Source organism: Phalacrocorax aristotelis, unplaced genomic scaffold (assembly GCF_949628215.1).
Source record: "Phalacrocorax aristotelis unplaced genomic scaffold, bGulAri2.1 scaffold_163, whole genome shotgun sequence".
NCBI lineage: Eukaryota > Metazoa > Chordata > Aves > Suliformes > Phalacrocoracidae > Phalacrocorax > Phalacrocorax aristotelis.
In genome coordinates, this window is record NW_027441250.1 from 68,205 (window position 1) to 84,998 (window position 16,794).

Consider the following 16,794-nt stretch of genomic DNA (forward strand, 5'->3'; position numbering starts at 1 on the left):
TTCCCCTGGCCTCCTGTTCTGTGCTCACTGAAGCCTTGTGCTTACACAGGATGAGCAGAGCAGGGTCCTGGCAGTGCAGAGGCGAGGCGAGGCGCTGCCAAGCCAACGAAGCCCAAGGCTCAGCAGTGCACAACTCCTTTGCAGGTCAGCCACTGGCATCTGGTCTGCCTGGCTGCCCTGTGCCCTGACAGCACAGCTGCCCCCCTCACCCCAGGCAGCCTGCCTTCAGAAGGGCAGCTGTGTTCCCCTGATTTTATTCCTTTAGGTTTGACACTTTGGGCTTCATTGAGTAAGCGTGATGTGCAGCAGCAGCAGCGAAAGAGCTGTAGCTGTGGTGGTGAATCGGTAAGCATAGATTCTTGTTACACTATAGCATTGCCCTGCAGTCTCATAGGGTTATCTCCCTGCAGCAGTGCCGTAAGGAAGGGATGAGGCTTTTTCTAACACCAGCAAGAATGTTTAGTGTGGTACCATTTTGATCAGATTTTTAGTATAAATAGCTGTTAATAGTGTTTAAGTGTTCTACTCACTTAAGCTGTAAAGGATATGTTGTGTTTCAAGCTGATCCATTTACTTAGAAACCTCCTTTGACTGAACTGATAGACTATGCCTTAGGCTGACAACAGTTTGTATTTTCATCTGCTCCCATTTTTTTAATATGGTGACATATAGTTAGATTTTTGTTTTTCCAACATCTTGATGAAAGCATCTCGGTATGCTCAGTAAATACGTCCCCACCCATGCTTGCTTCCTGTTACTCAGGGCACACTAATGTCACCTATGTGTGGGGGAAATGCTGCAGCAGAGGAGCAGGTGAGCGGGGATGGTGCGTGAGGGATTTTAGATGGTGGTCAGTGTAGGGCCACAGTGGAAGAATCACAAGCTGAACACAGCTGTGAGAACGCAACCTCCAAGGGGGGAAGCGGGAGGAATGTCATTGCACAATATGTTGTTGCAACCCAGAACTGCCGTTAGCTGGCAGAGCACGTACCCGGCAGGCCTTGTTGCATGTGCCGGCCACGCATGCGGCAATGTCTAGGCAGTACTTTTGCCTTGAATCTGCTGAGGGTATAAAAAGGGGCGGCTCAAAGCAGAGAGAGGGGGGGAGACAGACCACACTCGGAACCACAGGGGACACCCTGAAGGTGCCACGCCTACCTCCCTTCTCCACGATGACCTTGCTCACAGTCACCGGCCTGCTCGGCGGTGTCTCGGGTATAGTCGGGTTGGTCAGACTCTGATGAGGGGAAAACAATATGCTAGTAACTGCTTCTGCAAGGCTCTAACAGAGCAATAAATACTGTTGTGCTTTTGAAATATCATATGTTGGGTGAATTTTGTGCATAGGAATCCTGCTAACCTGTTACAGATGGGGGTGTAATGGGGGGTCCCTCCCCAAAGAGTCATGGGGGGATTATTAAATATTATAAACTATAAGTATGGGTGTGTGACATTATAGAGGAAGGAATTCAAAATAGGAAAAAAAACCCTTTTCCTTTATTGCAGAGTTTAAAATGCACAAAAAAATTATTTTATGTCTATACAAGTTTTTTATATTTTAAGAGCCTGTACATGTTTCTAATTGGAATATAAAAAATTTAAAGTTCTTTGTACTATACAGTAGGTAAAAGGTTTTTTTTTTAAGGTTTTTTCTTTATTTATAAGTTAATATTGGTTTTCAAAATATATAAGAAGTCGTCTGCCTGGATAAAGCTATCTGAATTTAGTGTGTGTTCTATAATAAGCCTACCGCAGGGTCACAGGTTGGAAGGTTCTCAGGGATCATCTAGTCCAACCCTTCTGTTAGATATCCTATGTAATCTAAATAAAGATAATAAAATAAGCATAAACAGGTATAGAGATAAGTAGATATCTCAGTCTTAATAGAGAAGTGTAAAATTAGTGACAATATATGTAAGTTTAAACAGATAGCTAAATAGAAGTTCTGATAAAAGTGTTGATCGGTATGCCTAAATAGATGCATAAATATTCTATAGATGTATATAGATATAGTCACAATAGATAGTGTAAACAGATATTAAGTTATAAAACATCTATGTATTCCCTAAATATACATATATTTAAGTAGATACTTCAGTGTAAATATCTCTGCTATATAGGATTTTTACAACACTAAGAAAAACACTATTTATAGAACGGTTTCAGAAGCTCAACCCCCCCCTTCATACGTACTGAAGTTATAAAAGCGCTTTCTAAAGCTGCCCCTTTTCCTTTTCCGCTCCAAGTCAGGGCCCATCCTCCCAGTTGGTGACTTGCTCGTGCAGGGCTGCGCTCGCAGAGCGAGAGCTGCTGCCACAGCACTAATACACCCCCAAATCCCCGATTCTGGTCCACCTACCTCTCTGGTGCCCCAAAAGTTGTTGCTCTTTTGCCAATTCTGCCCTGTACGCTTCACCTCTTTGTTTCTTGTTCCCATGTGCCTTGTTCCAGCTCTTTCCTCTGTCCTTCCTCCCTATTTATTCTTTTTCCTCTGTCACACTGCTTTTGGGTGCTGACCCTGGTAGCCAGCTCACTGCAACCATATCTGACGCGCGTGAAGGGACGAGGCTTCGCTGCTTCCTGCGCATTCCCAGATGCATTTGCAGCCCCTGGGCTTCGGGGTGAGTGGCTGCAGCTGGGTCCAAGGGAGAAGATGATGTGCTGTTGGATGCAGCCGGTGAGTCTGAGGACAGGGCTGGCCCTGCTGTGCCAAGGGGCTCTAGCTGGGGAGAGGGCTGCCTGGACACTCCTGCCTGCAGGAGCTGGCTGAGGAGTGAAAGGAAGGGTGTTCCACAGGCAGGTGCCTCCAGCCAGGAACAGCGTGTAGTTGAGCAAGGAAGGATCCGTCCCGGCCAGAGCACGCCACCAGCACAAGGTAACAGGATATCAGCAGCTCTGTTGGCTATGTGTGTTGGCCCCCGTGTGTCCAGGAAACATGGTCGGAGAGGAGTCTCGGGGCACCCGCCTCCTGCTCCGGGAGGGGCATGGTTTGGGCAGCCAGCACTGCGGAGGGGGAAGGGGCAGAGGGAGAGAGAGAAACCTCAGGGCTGTGAAGCTGTCCTGCCCACAACAGGAGCTGCAGTGAGTCGCACAGCTCCTCCCATGCATCTGGGCCTATCCCTGCTATGCTTTTCCCAGTGTCTGTCTGCCTCCTTGCCTGTCCCTGCCTCTGTCTCCTTCTCAGGCTGCACAGCTCACCAAAGCTTTTTGGTCTTCTGCCAACACTGCCCTGCACCCCATCGCCTTCTATGTGTCCTTTCTATACCTCTCCTTTTCTGGCTCCACACCTGCTATTTTTTTCTTCCCTATTACTTGTAAAAATTGCATTTCTAGGTCTGCCTCTACCCAGCGACCTATCTCCATTTCAGTGACTCCCTCTGCTCTGCCCCGGCTTGCTCTTCCTACATCCTTTCTCTGTGGCCATCTATCTGTCTCCCTCTCTTGATATTTAACTTCTACCCACATGGCCAGAACCCCGTTGATTTTTACATTTGCGCTGTCTGTCTACGTTCAGTTCCGCGTCCACGTTTGTTTCTTCCTGCCTGTCCTCAACTAAATCACTTTTCCAATTTTGTTTGTCTTCATTGATTTAGTTTGCGGTCCCTATTTCTTACTTTTTCCTGTCTGACCCTTACTCCATTGCTTTTAAAATTCTCTTTCTAGGTTTAGTTTTACGAAGCTGCCAATCCCTAATTTTAAGGGTTATTTGTTGCTCATGCACCCCATTGCTTTTAAAATATTTTATCAAGGTGACTTTTTTTTTAATAGAGTTAATAAGGTTGGAAAAGGCCTGTGGTATCATTGAGTCCAATCATCAACCCAACACTACTGTGCCTCCTACAGCGCCACGTATACGCATCTTTTGAACGCCTCCAGGGAGGGCAACTGCCCCACCTCTCTGGACAGCCTGTTCCAATACCTGATGACTCTTTGGGTAAAGAAATTTTTCCTAATACCCTCTCTGATCATTCCCTGATGGAACTCGACACCATTTCCTCTTGTCCAATCGCTAGCTCGTTGGGAAAAGGAACCTACACCCAGTTTACTACAACCTCCTCTGAGCCTCCTCTTCTGCAGACTTAAACAACCCCAGTTCCCTCAGCCGCTCTTCATAAGACTTGTTTTCCAGACCCTTCCCCAAGCTTTGTTGCCCTTCTCTGGACATACTCCAACTACTCAATGTCCTTTTTGTCCTGAAGGGCCCGAAAGGGAACACAATACTCAAGGTGCGGCCTCACCAGTGCCAAGTCAGGGGTATGATCACTTCCCTACTCCTGCTGGCCACGCTATTTCTGATACAAGGCAGGACCCCATCGGCCTCCTTGCCAACCCAGGCAGACCGCCGCCTCACGTTCAGCCGGCTGTCAACCGGCACCCCCGGGTCCTTCTCTGCCGCACAGTTTTCCAGTCGCTCTTCCCCAAGCCTGTAGCATTGCATGGGGTCGTTGTGACCCGAGCACAGGACCCGGCACTCAGCCTTGTTAATTCTCATAGAGTTGACGTCAGGCCATGGGTCCAGCCTGTCCAGATCCCTCTGCAGAGCCTTCCTACCCTCGAGCAGATGAACACTCCCGCCCAACTTGGTATCATCTGCAAACTTACTGAAGGCACACTGTCCCCTCATTCAGAGCATTGATATAGACATGGAACAAGACTAGTCCTAAAGTTGACCCCTGGGGAACAGCGCTCATGACCCGCCACAAATTTGGTTTAACCTCTGTCACCACTACTCTTTGGGCTCAGCCATCCAGCTAGTTTTGTACTCAAGGAGTACACCTGTCCAAGCTAGGAACCACCAGCTTCTCCAGGAGAATGCTGTGGGAGACAGTGTCAAAGGCTTTACTGAAGTACAGGTAGATAACATCCACGGCTCATCCACTAGGTGGGTCACCTGGTCATAGAAGGAGACTGGGTTGGTCAGGCAGAACCTGCGGTGTCTGGGCCTGATCCCCTGGTCATCCTGTACATGCCTGGTGAGCGCACTGAAGGTGAACCATTACTACCCTGGTGATAAACAGCCAGTCTACTAGAGACTGAGGCCAAGAAGGCCTCAAGTACCTCAGTCTAGTCCTCAGTGGCAGCATTCCCCACCCCGGCCCCCAGTAGAGGCTGGAGAGTCTCTTTGGCTCTCTTTCTGTTAGCATATATGTAAAAGTATGTTTTGTCATCTCTAATAACAGTGGCCAGTTGAGTTCTAGCTGGGCTTTTGCCTTCCTGGTTTGCATAACAAGCTCTGTGTTCTGTTCCTGACTTGCCTACCCGTTCTTCAAAAGCAGTAAACTCTCCTTTCCCTGCCCCCCCGAGCCACCACAAAAGCTCTCTGTTCAGCCAGGCCTGTCATCTTCCTGCCCGTTTGTCTTACTGCACACAGGGACAACCTGGTTCTGCACCTTCCAGATTTCCTTCTTCAACGTCCAGCCTTCCAGGACCCCTTAGCCCTTCAGGACTTCCTCCCAAGGAACCCTTTCAACCAGTGTCCCAAAGAGTCCAAAGCCTGCCCTCCGCAAGTCCACAGTATATATTTTGCCAGCCCCCCCTTCCTTATTTTGCCAGGCATCAGGAATTCTATCAGGGTGCAGTTGCTAGGCGCAAAATGGCTTCCAACCCCCACATCTCCCACCGGTCCTTCTGTTTCTAAAGAGCAGGTCAGTCGAGGCACCTCCCCAGTAGGCTCATTTACCAGCTGCATCAGGAAGTTACCTTCCACGTGCTCCATGAACCTCCTAGACAGTTTCCTCTGCTGCGTTTTCTTTCCAGCAGACATCTGGTAAGTTCAAGTGCCCCATGAGAATAAGGGGTAGCAACTGGGAGAGTTCTGCCAGCTGCCTGTAGAATTCTTCAGCTACTTCTTCATTGCAGTCAGGTGGTCTACAGCAGACCCCCAGCTGGATATCTGCCTCATTGGCCTTTCCCCTCATCCTTACCCATAAGCCGTCAACCTCATCCTCCCAATCATTGAGCTCTCTACAACCAAAACACTACCTAACGTACAGAGCCACCCCACCACATCTCCTTCCTTGCCTAACCCTTCGTAAGAGATTAGAGCCATCCATCGCAGCACTCGAATTGTACGAGGCATCCCACCGCATCTGGTGAGAAACCGTACTAGGAGCAGCTAAAGTCACTTGGTTTATTAAGCCTAGAGACAGGGAGACCTCATCTCAGTCTGCAGCTTCCTCACAAGGGGTGGAGGAGGCACAGGTGCCGATCATTTTTCTCCGGTGACCAACAATAGGACCTGAGGGAACGGCAGGAGGATGGTCCAGGGGAGGTTTAGGGTGGGTATTAGGAAAAGTTTTTTCACTCAGAGGGCCACGGAACAGGCTCCCCAGGGAAGCAGGCACAGCACCAAGCCTGACAATAATCAAGTAGCACTAGGGCAACACCATCAGAGGCATGGGGTGAATTTGGGGCTGTCCTGTGCAGGGAAAGGAGTTGGACTCTAATCCTCGTGGGTCCCTTCTGACCCAGAACGTTCTATGATTCTGCGATGTCTGCGATGGCAAGAGAATCAAAGCTATCCCGCTGCACAACAGCTTCTATCTCCTGCCTTACGGCATCTATGCTGTGTGCATCGGGGTAGACCTGCTCAAGGTGGGATATTGATTTCACCCTCGAGCTCGGCACGCCGCCCCTAGGCTCTTCTTTAGCGACCCTGGCTATATCCCTTCCCCTCCAAGTCTCCCTTAAAGCCGCCTCCCCGAGCCCTGCAAATTCCCAAGGAAGAATGCTTTTCCCCCTTTGAGATAGATGAACTCCTTATTCAATCCCTTTTAATTTTTTTCCAGTGGTACCCTAACCACCCTTGCGTTTATCGTGTTCTTTTTGTGTACTATTATCACCTTTACTGTGGTCATTTGTTCATTTTCAGCTCTTTCCTTAGCACCATCGCTTTTAAAATTTTATGTCTGTGTTTTATTTCTATTACTATTTTTTAGTTGTTATTGTCTCTTAATCCCTCGGCTTTTAAACTTTCCTACTTTTGTCTCGTTCGCCGGTGTTACTTCTCAATTATTTTTCATAGCGCTCTCGCTTTTTACATTTCCTTTTCACGTCTGTTTTGGGTCACTGTCCTTATTGCATAAGATTGTCTTTATTTCCTAATACGCACTGCTGGCTAGGCTTTCTTTCTACAGCAACCTCAGTTCTCTTTGCTGTCTTTGCAAAATTATTTCTCATCTCTCTTTAGCGCCCTCGCTTTTTCCATTTCCTTTCTACCTCCCTTCTAGGTTACAGTCTCTGTTTTAATTTTTTTTTATTTCCCTACAAGCCCTTCCTTTTTAAATGTTATTTATAAGTTAACTCTCATTCCTTTGGAAGTTTAAAAAGTTATTTCTTCTATTTCACTAATGACCTTGCTTTTTCCACTTAATTTCTACATTTCCATTTTACTTGACCGTTGCTATTTTTAATTTTTTCCCTCATTTCTTGAATCGTATTTTCCTCTAAAATTTTGTACAATTTTATCTGGTGTCTTTGTTTTAGTTATTTCTTGTCCTTAGTAGCAGTACCTTTGCTGTTATAATATTTTTCTATTTTCCATCCCTATTATTAATAGTTTGCTCTAGGTTTCCCTAATCCCTGTCACTTTTTAGATTTCTTCCTTTAGCCCGTTTCCTGTGCTTATTTTGCTCTGTTTTCTTTCAAGTATATGTCTTCCCTTAACACCATCACTTCACCAGTTTTCTTCATCCATCTGTTTGCTGTCCCTATGTTTTAAATTTTATCTTTAGTTCCATAATCCCCCTTGCTTTTTAAACCTTTTCTATGCCAATTTTTCTCCCTTTGCTGTCTTTTTACAATTATTTCTTCTCTTCCCTTAGCGTCACAGCTTTTAAAATTTGCTGTCTCTTTTAGATGGCTGTCCCTATCTATTTTTGCCCTTCCTTTTCCTAATCTCTTGCTTCCTAAATGTTCTGTCTACTTTTATTCCCTTTGCTGTTTCTCAGAATTATTTCTTGTCTTTCATTAGTACTGCTGCATTTTAACTTTCTTTCCGCTCCTGTTTCAGTTTCCTGTCCGTCTTTTCATTTTTCTCTTTGTTTTTCTAACATCCCGCACTTGATTTTTTTTTTTCCCCTACATCTCCAAGTCACTTGGCCTTTGGTGTTTTATGTTTTTCCCTATTTCTTTACTATCAGTTTTTAACTCCTCTGCCTAATGTTATCCATTGGCTGTATTAACACTTGAATAATTTCTTGTCTTTTGTTAGTGTCGCAGCTTTTAAAATGTCATCTTTTACCTCATAGGCCTTTTACCTCACAGTCTTAGACGTTCCCCAGCAGCACATTGTTGTCACAATCGCACCTCTCCAAGACATCTGTTCCCAAAAAAGAGCAATCTTTTTCTTTTCTATGCCATCTAGGATGCCTCCCGAGACCTTCCCTGTGCTCCACAGCATTTTGGTAGCATTTACTCTCCTTTTCAATCTCTTATCCCGCGAGCCTTTTGTGACCCCTCCGCTCCCAGTCACCGTGTGTCCAGAGAGCCCCTTTTCGTCCCACAACCCTGTTTTAGCTCAGTAGCAGGCTTTGGTCTTCCCTTGTTATCTCTGAACCCAGTCTTCGGGTTTGCTTGTGCCTCGGAGCGCTCTTAGCATACCGTCTGCTGACTACGGTACCTCCGGCTGGTCCCCAGCTCCTGAGGAGATCTGTAATCTGGTCACACCCCTCCAGACTGTATCCTCGTTTCCCAGAGCATTCTTTTGTCTCTGCGCCTCACCCAGGACCCCTCAGGGCGCCGCAACACCTACCGGCCCCTTTGAGGTCACATTCTGCGCACTTTTAGCTTTGCCGTGGCACTCACACCCTTCTCTCACCATCTGAAGATTTTCTGAGTCTGTATATGCTGCGCACAGCAGTCATTCTGTCCTTTCTTCCTTCTGTTTGTGCCTCTATTTGTTCCCTGGCTTTCTCATGTTGTGTTTACTGAGCTCAGATGCCCTCTGGATGTAATTGTCACATCCCCAAATACTTTTCTGTCTCTCTGCCTTCCTCAGGACATCTTCTATCCTAGTCACAGTCCTTTCCTAGACTCTCCTCAGGCTCCAGCTCCAAGGCTGCTTTGGTGTCTTGGGCTCCCTCAGGACTCCTCTGCTCCATTTGCTGAGTTCCCACGAGACATCCCCTCATAGAGATAGCCCAGGGCCCTGTTCTAGCTCAGAAGGGCACTTTTCACTCCTCTTTACCCTCCAGCTCTATTCCTGAGTCGGTATCTGTTACCCCGATCACTTTTTTCTTTCCTCAATTCTTTGCCGCCCCCCGTTCCAGCTCCCCCGAGAATATCTGTTAGTTTGGTCAATTCCCTTTTGAGCTTCCTGCATTCTCACCACTGCTTTAGTTTCTCTGGTCCATTACAAACTATTCCTATCCCTGTGACAATGCCTCTTGTTCTGCCAGAACCTTTCCTAAAGCCATCTTTGTACTCCGCAGTAATTAATTTGTTTTCTGTCTTATAGTATGTTTCTCTTTGCTATCTGGTACCCCAAAAATATCTACGGGTGGCTCTGATCTTCTCTTGAGATTCTTGGAGAATCAATAGCCTGGATCTATTTTTAGCAACACATGTCTCAATGAGTTTTTATTGCACTTCCCCTTTTATTCTTTATTTAGCTGCTTATATGCTCATTAGGACACTTCATATAACTTTTGATACCGTTCCTGTATTTCCCTTTTTAAATTTTTGTCCTTTGAGACTGCTATCAGTCTCTTAAGGAAATCAGAGTGTCAAAATTACTCTGAATTATCAGTGATTTATAGAAAATAATTTCATTTGAACCAGAGATTTAATTCACTTTGCCATTCAGTCATATCTAGACTATAGCTCTGCTAGTATGTAGATAGTATGTGTGGTTTTGCTAGAAATGAACCATAATTGTATAACTCTTCTGTTTTACAGAAAAGTAAAACATACAACTAATGGTCATAATAGTGCTATTATAATCCAGGAGGTGCTCTTCTATATAAATTAGTAAGACATGGTTTTTCCCTGTATACATCCTAGGAAAATGAAGTTTAATTTCTTACCTGGCCACATTGCTGATGCAATACATGTAGGTGAAGAAAAACAAATAGTAGTACAATTACAGTAAGAACCACTCTTTTTGTCTTTTTCCATGCTGTTAACATAAAGCACTTGAGAAAACTCCCTGCTGTTCCTTCAGCTGCCTTTATACCCTGTGGTGGTTCACCCCTCCCCTTTCCCAGGTGATTGTGGGAAGGTTGGTGGGCAGGGCCCGAGGTATATGAGCCACAGCCTCTGGTGAGGGAGCTCCCTTCCCTCCTGGCTTTCTCCAGTGTGGGTGCTTTGGTGTTCCTGTACTTAATTGTAAGTTTTGAGCTGTTTAAATATTTTTGGATAGGTATGTTTTGATATTTAAAGACATGCAGATGCTTGTGAGAGGTAAGGCTTTTAGAACTCAATAAGGGTTGGTGGCATTTAAATTTGAAAGATCATTTGTGTCTAAACTTATATGTTTTTCCTTATCTAATACTGCATTGGAGGTTCAGGTGTGGTAAGATGGCTTGATAGTATGTTGTTCTGTTATTTTTTTCTTTTTAGTTTTGAGTATGTTTCTTTTTATTATTGGAATTCTCAACTTTATTGAATCAAAATTATTTTCATAAACTCTCTTGCGTAATCTAGAAGGTGTTGACATTAACTGTTAAGGGTATTGATAAGATGTGGTTGGGGTTAGGGTGAGTGTTCTGTATGCATTTATGTATGGGAATTTATATATGCAGTTTCTTTAAGAAAAGAAGAGCAATACAAGTGTATAGTTAATATCAATAGACTTCTGTAAAACCCTGTGTAGGCTTGTGCAGAGCCAATAGCCAAAAGCAATGGGAAAGGTCAGTAACTTTAGTAGTATTTTGTAGATGTTAAGAAGATGACTGTAGCTGGCAGCTAGAGTGCTAGCTGAGAGTACATCCTAATGGTCGTCAGGTTTGTACGTGTATAGGGTGTAATGCTTGAGTTAATGTATGTCCTTTAATGGCAGGTGGTAGCTGGGCTCTACATGGTATTCCTACATGAGAGCAAGACCTATGGATCATTTAAGCTATTTCTGTGCATCCAGGTGACTTCTACTATGTCCTTTTTTTCCAGAGGCGGAGGAGGAGTTGTTCAGGGTGACATAGGAAAGCCGAGGAAATCCTGTAAGAAGGTAGGACGGTGTGTGGTATATAGAAGGAACATGTGACTGATGGCTGAATGACTCTGCAGTGTGTTTTGGGGAGTTAGAAGGCAGTAAGGAATGAGCCAAGTGTGAGCTGGACACAGGAGGGGAGTTGAGCTAGGTGATTGGTGTGCTGAAGTAGCAGTTCTTTCTGAGGTGTTGTGTTGATAGCGAAGGTAAAAGTGACCTCTGTTACTTGTGTGTTACAGATAATGGGTGAGCCTCAAAGTGGCAGCTGGAACTGACAGAGGCTGGGCAGGCAAGCTGTCAAAGAAAAGATGTGTGAGAATGGGATTCGGCGTGGGTAGGTTGCTGTTCTGGGTAATATCGTAGCATGTATCTTCTTTCCTAAGTTTTTGCACGTTCCATGTAGGCTTTGCGGGAGAGACACAATGTGGTGATGAGACTTCAGAGAAGGCTATGCTGACCGGTGACGGGTGGGCTGAAGCATAGCGATTCGTCCTGAGGGGTCGCGTCGCAGGTGGTTGCGAGCAACATGCGTTTGGCTCTTGCAGGTGGTGGGCGAGCCTCAAGACGGCAACCGGATCTGATGGAGGCCAGGCAGGTGAGCTGTCGAGGAAAAGGTGCGTGTCTGAGATGGGGGGGGGGGGGGGGGGGGGGGGTTGTGCGGGTATCCTGAGACTCCCGCAGCACGTGAGCGGGTCCTTTTTTGCTTGGGTTCTTGCAGGTGCCGCACGCAGGCTTCGGAGGGGAGACGCCGCGTGCCGCCGAGAGGTCCGAGAGGTGAGGGGCTTGAAGGCCAGGCGGCTGTTTGAGAGCAAGGTGTCGTACGGCCACTCAGTTGAAGCGTTTGTCTCTGGTTTTGCAGGTTGTTGTGCGCCGGCTGCGTTTGGGCCTGGATGCGCGTTTGAGGTGAGCTGGGTCGCAGAGGGGAGGGGCGCGGGGCTGGTGTGGTTCGTTCTTCCTTTTTTGGCGGAGCGACGGTAACTTTGTGTGCCCTGTGGTATCTCTAGGGGCCGCAGGGGATGGCGTTCGTCCTCGTCCGGAACGGGCACGGAGCAGCCGGGTGAGCGGAGCAGCCGGGCGCGCGTGAGGTGGGGGGCGTTGCGGGGGTAGGTCCTTGTGGAGTGATGGGATGCCGGCTGACAGGGCTGCTGTGTGTGTGTTGTTGTTGTTGTTGTTTTTGTTTAGGTGATGAAAAGGCACCTGGCACGTGGAGGACCGATGCAGTGGGCTGACCGTGCGCTTGTTCTTCTGAAGGATGGGTGGACCGAGACTCTCGGCCCCTTGAAAGCTAGGTTGAGGCAACGGTGCTGGGGAAGGGGTTGGGGGAGGCAGGGGTTTTAAGGATGGTGCAGCGGAGCGGGCTGTCCGGGAAGCGGTCCCCTTTGAGAGCAGGGAAAAGGAGCGGGTTCCTCTTCAATGTGACGGGAACGTGTGCCGGGCAGGGCGGTTCCAGGCTGTGTGCGTTATTGTGCAGTGTGTGTGTTTCGTGTTGGGTGCCTCCGACCTTCCTCGGGTCTCGGTTGCTCTCTTTGTTCTTTAGGAGCCAGGCAGGTGCCTCGGCAGCGTTAGTAGGGCCCGGCGAGGCCCTAGTCGTGGGCTCGGCGCCCGTCGGGCGCTTCTCTTTTGGCGTCGCAAGCTTCGGGCGTGGATCGTTTTGGCGTCTCGGACGGGCGTCTTGGGCGGCGTCGTTCCCGGCTGCGTGAGCAGCGCCGCTCTGTCGCTGTGAGTTTTTTGGGGCTGGCATTTCTTCCTTGCATCCTTAGGCGGTTAGGTCTTGAAGCTGGGCTGGTTGCACGTCCGTCGTCTCGGTTGCGAGAGGAAGCTCTTGTCACGGGCCGCGAAGCTGTCGGCGTGCTCTGGCGTTGCCGTAGGGCCTGCTGACGTCACCGTCGGGGTCCCGCAGGCGGTCTTGCCGGACGGGGGGTTTCCGTCTGGGTGTCGTCGTTCTCTCCGAGAGCTGCCTCTCATCCTTCGGGGCGCGTTGGCTGTAGCGTTCTGTGTAGCGTTGTTCTGTGTTTGTCTTGGAGCCGCCCTGCCCGGGGATGTAGAGTCAGGGCAAGGCGGGTGGTGCTGGCATCTAGGGATGCGCCCAGGCTTTGGCGGGGGTGGGGGGGAAGGAATTTTGCAGCCGTCTTGGATCGACTGGCTGTTGTCGGTGGGTGAGGGAAGTAATTCCTGTTGGGTTTTGTGGGCCCCCAGGGAACAACCGTAGGTGTCTGGGGGAGGGAGCTAGAGCCTTAGCTGAGCAGGTAGTGTGTCAAGGGTGTTCTGGCTTGTCTGTGTGCTGGGCTTAATGTTTGATGTATTGTGCTCATGTTTAAGAGCCGCCCTAGTTGGGCTCTCGAGGGGTGTTCCTACGTGCGATCGAGACCTGCGTCGTGGTTCAGCTGTCGCTGTGCATGCAGGTGACGTGTTTGGCAGGTGCCGAGGGAGGAGTGGTGCAGGGTGATGGAGGACGGCGCTGTAAGCGGGTGAGTTGGTGTGCGGTGTATCTGGAGGGAAGATGTGGCTGTTGGCTCTATGAGCCCGTTGTGGTAATTTTTCTTTGTGGACGCGTGTGAGGAGCCGAGCGGGACCTGGGCACCGGAGGGGTGCCCAGGCACAGGGTGAGCGGTGACGGGTGGGCTGAAGCGTAGCGATTCGTCCTGAGGGGTCGCGTTGCAGGTGGTTGCGAGCAACGTGCGTTTGGCTCTTGCAGGTGGTGGGCGAGCCTCAAGACGGCAACCGGATCTGATGGAGGCCAGGCAGGTGAGCTGTCGAGGAAAAGGTGTGTGTCTGAGATGGGGGGGGGGGGGGGGGGGTTTGTGCGGGTATCCTGAGACTCCCGCAGCACGTGAGCGGGTCCTTTTTTGCTTGGGTTCTTGCAGGTGCCGCACGCAGGCTTCGGAGGGGAGACGCCGCGTGCCGCCGAGAGGTCCGAGAGGTGAGGGGCTTGAAGGCCAGGCGGCTGTTTGAGAGCAAGGTGTCGTACGGCCACTCAGTTGAAGCGTTTGTCTCTGGTTTTGCAGGTTGTTGTGCGCCGGCTGCCTTTGGGCCTGGATGCGCGTTTGAGGTGAGCTGGGTCGCAGAGGGGAGGGGCGCGGGGCTGGTGTGGTTCGTTCTTCCTTTTTTGGCGGAGCGACGGTAACTTTGTGTGCCCTGTGGTATCTCTAGGGGCCGCAGGGGATGGCGTTCGTCCTCGTCCGGAACGGGCACGGAGCAGCCGGGTGAGCGGAGCAGCCGGGCGCGCGTGAGGTGGTGGGCGTTGCGGGGGTAGGTCCTTGTGGAGTGATGGGATGCCGGCTGACAGGGCTGCTGTGTGTGTATTGTTGTTGTTTTTGTTTAGGTGATGAAAAGGCACCTGGCACGTGGAGGACCGATGCAGTGGGCTGACCGTGCGCTTGTTCTTCTGAAGGATGGGTGGACCGAGACTCTCGGCCCCTTGAAAGCTAGGTTGAGGCAACGGTGCTGGGGAAGGGGTTGGGGGAGGCAGGGGTTTTAAGGATGGTGCAGCGGAGCGGGCTGTCCGGGAAGCGGTCCCCTTTGAGAGCAGGGAAAAGGAGCGGGTTCCTCTTCAATGTGACGGGAACGTGTGCCGGGCAGGGCGGTTCCAGGCTGTGTGCGTTATTGTGCAGTGTGTGTGTTTCGTGTTGGGTGCCTCCGACCTTCCTCGGGTCTCGGTTGCTCTCTTTGTTCTTTAGGAGCCAGGCAGGTGCCTCGGCAGCGTTAGTAGGGCCCGGCGAGGCCCTAGTCGTGGGCTCGGCGCCCGTCGGGCGCTTCTCTTTTGGCGTCGCAAGCTTCGGGCGTGGATCGTTTTGGCGTCTCGGACGGGCGTCTTGGGCGGCGTCGTTCCCGGCTGCGTGAGCAGCGCCGCTCTGTCGCTGTGAGTTTTTTGGGGCTGGCATTTCTTCCTTGCATCCTTAGGCGGTTAGGTCTTGAAGCTGGGCTGGTTGCACGTCCGTCGTCTCGGTTGCGAGAGGAAGCTCTTGTCACGGGCCGCGAAGCTGTCGGCGTGCTCTGGCGTTGCCGTAGGGCCTGCTGACGTCACCGTCGGGGTCCCGCAGGCGGTCTTGCCGGACGGGGGGTTTCTGTCTGGGTGTCGTCGTTCTCTCCGAGAGCTGCCTCTCATCCTTCGGGGCGCGTTGGCTGTAGCGTTCTGTGTAGCGTTGTTCTGCGTTTGTCTTGGAGCCGCCCTGCCCGGGGATGTAGAGTCAGGGCAAGGCGGGTGGTGCTGGCATCTAGGGATGCGCCCAGGCTTTGGCGGGGGTGGGGGGGAAGGAATTTTGCAGCCGTCTTGGATCGACTGGCTGTTGTCGGTGGGTGAGGGAAGTAATTCCTGTTGGGTTTTGTGGGCCCCCAGGGAACAACCGTAGGTGTCTGGGGGAGGGAGCTAGAGCCTTAGCTGAGCAGGTAGCGTGTCAAGGGTGTTCTGGCTTGTCTGTGTGCTGGGCTTAATGTTTGATGTATTGTGCTCATGTTTAAGAGCCGCCCTAGTTGGGCTCTCGAGGGGTGTTCCTACGTGCGATCGAGACCTGCGTCGTGGTTCAGCTGTCGCTGTGCATGCAGGTGACGTGTTTGGCATCGGTTTGGCAGGTGCCGAGGGAGGAGTGGTGCAGGGTGATGGAGGACGGCGCTGTAAGCGGGTGAGTTGGTGTGCGGTGTATCTGGAGGGAAGATGTGGCTGTTGGCTCTATGAGCCCGTTGTGGTAATTTTTCTTTGTGGACGCGTGTGAGGAGCCGAGCGGGACCTGGGCACCGGAGGGGTGCCCAGGCACAGGGTGAGCGGTGACGGGTGGGCTGAAGCGTAGCGATTCGTCCTGAGGGGTCGCGTTGCAGGTGGTTGCGAGCAACGTGCGTTTGGCTCTTGCAGGTGGTGGGCGAGCCTCAAGACGGCAACCGGATCTGATGGAGGCCAGGCAGGTGAGCTGTCGAGGAAAAGGTGCGTGTCTGAGATGGGGGGTTTGTGCGGGTATCCTGAGACTCCCGCAGCACGTGAGCGGGTCCTTTTTTGCTTGGGTTCTTGCAGGTGCCGCACGCAGGCTTCGGAGGGGAGACGCCGCGTGCCGACGAGAGGTCCGAGAGGTGAGGGGCTTGAAGGCCAGGCGGCTGTTTGAGAGCAAGGTGTCGTACGGCCACTCAGTTGAAGCGTTTGTCTCTGGTTTTGCAGGTTGTTGTGCGCCGGCTGCGTTTGGGCCTGGATGCGCGTTTGAGGTGAGCTGGGTCGCAGAGGGGAGGGGCGCGGGGCTGGTGTGGTTCGTTCTTCCTTTTTTGGCGGAGCGACGGTAACTTTGTGTGCCCTGTGGTATCTCTAGGGGCCGCAGGGGATGGCGTTCGTCCTCGTCCGGAACGGGCACGGAGCAGCCGGGTGAGCGGAGCAGCCGGGCGCGCGTGAGGTGGGGGGCGTTGCGGGGGTAGGTCCTTGTGGAGTGATGGGATGCCGGCTGACAGGGCTGCTGTGTGTGTATTGTTGTTGTTTTTGTTTAGGTGATGAAAAGGCACCTGGCACGTGGAGGACCGATGCAGTGGGCTGACCGTGCGCTTGTTCTTCTGAAGGATGGGTGGACCGAGACTCTCGGCCCCTTGAAAGCTAGGTTGAGGCAACGGTGCTGGGGAAGGGGTTGGGGGAGGCAGGGGTTTTAAGGATGGTGCAGCGGAGCGGGCTGTCCGGGAAG

At 50.7% G+C, this 16,794-nt stretch overlaps 1 long non-coding RNA gene across 1 annotated transcript; it reads left to right on the forward strand.

The window, feature by feature from the left end:
* Positions 1 to 5,495: 5,495 nt before the first annotated feature.
* On the forward strand, positions 5,496 to 11,459 carry LOC142051183 (uncharacterized). Its single transcript, XR_012658346.1, has 3 exons — positions 5,496 to 5,767; positions 11,107 to 11,164; positions 11,386 to 11,459. It is a non-coding gene; the product is annotated as an uncharacterized LOC142051183 (long non-coding RNA).
* The last annotated feature ends 5,335 nt before the right edge of the window (positions 11,460 to 16,794 follow it).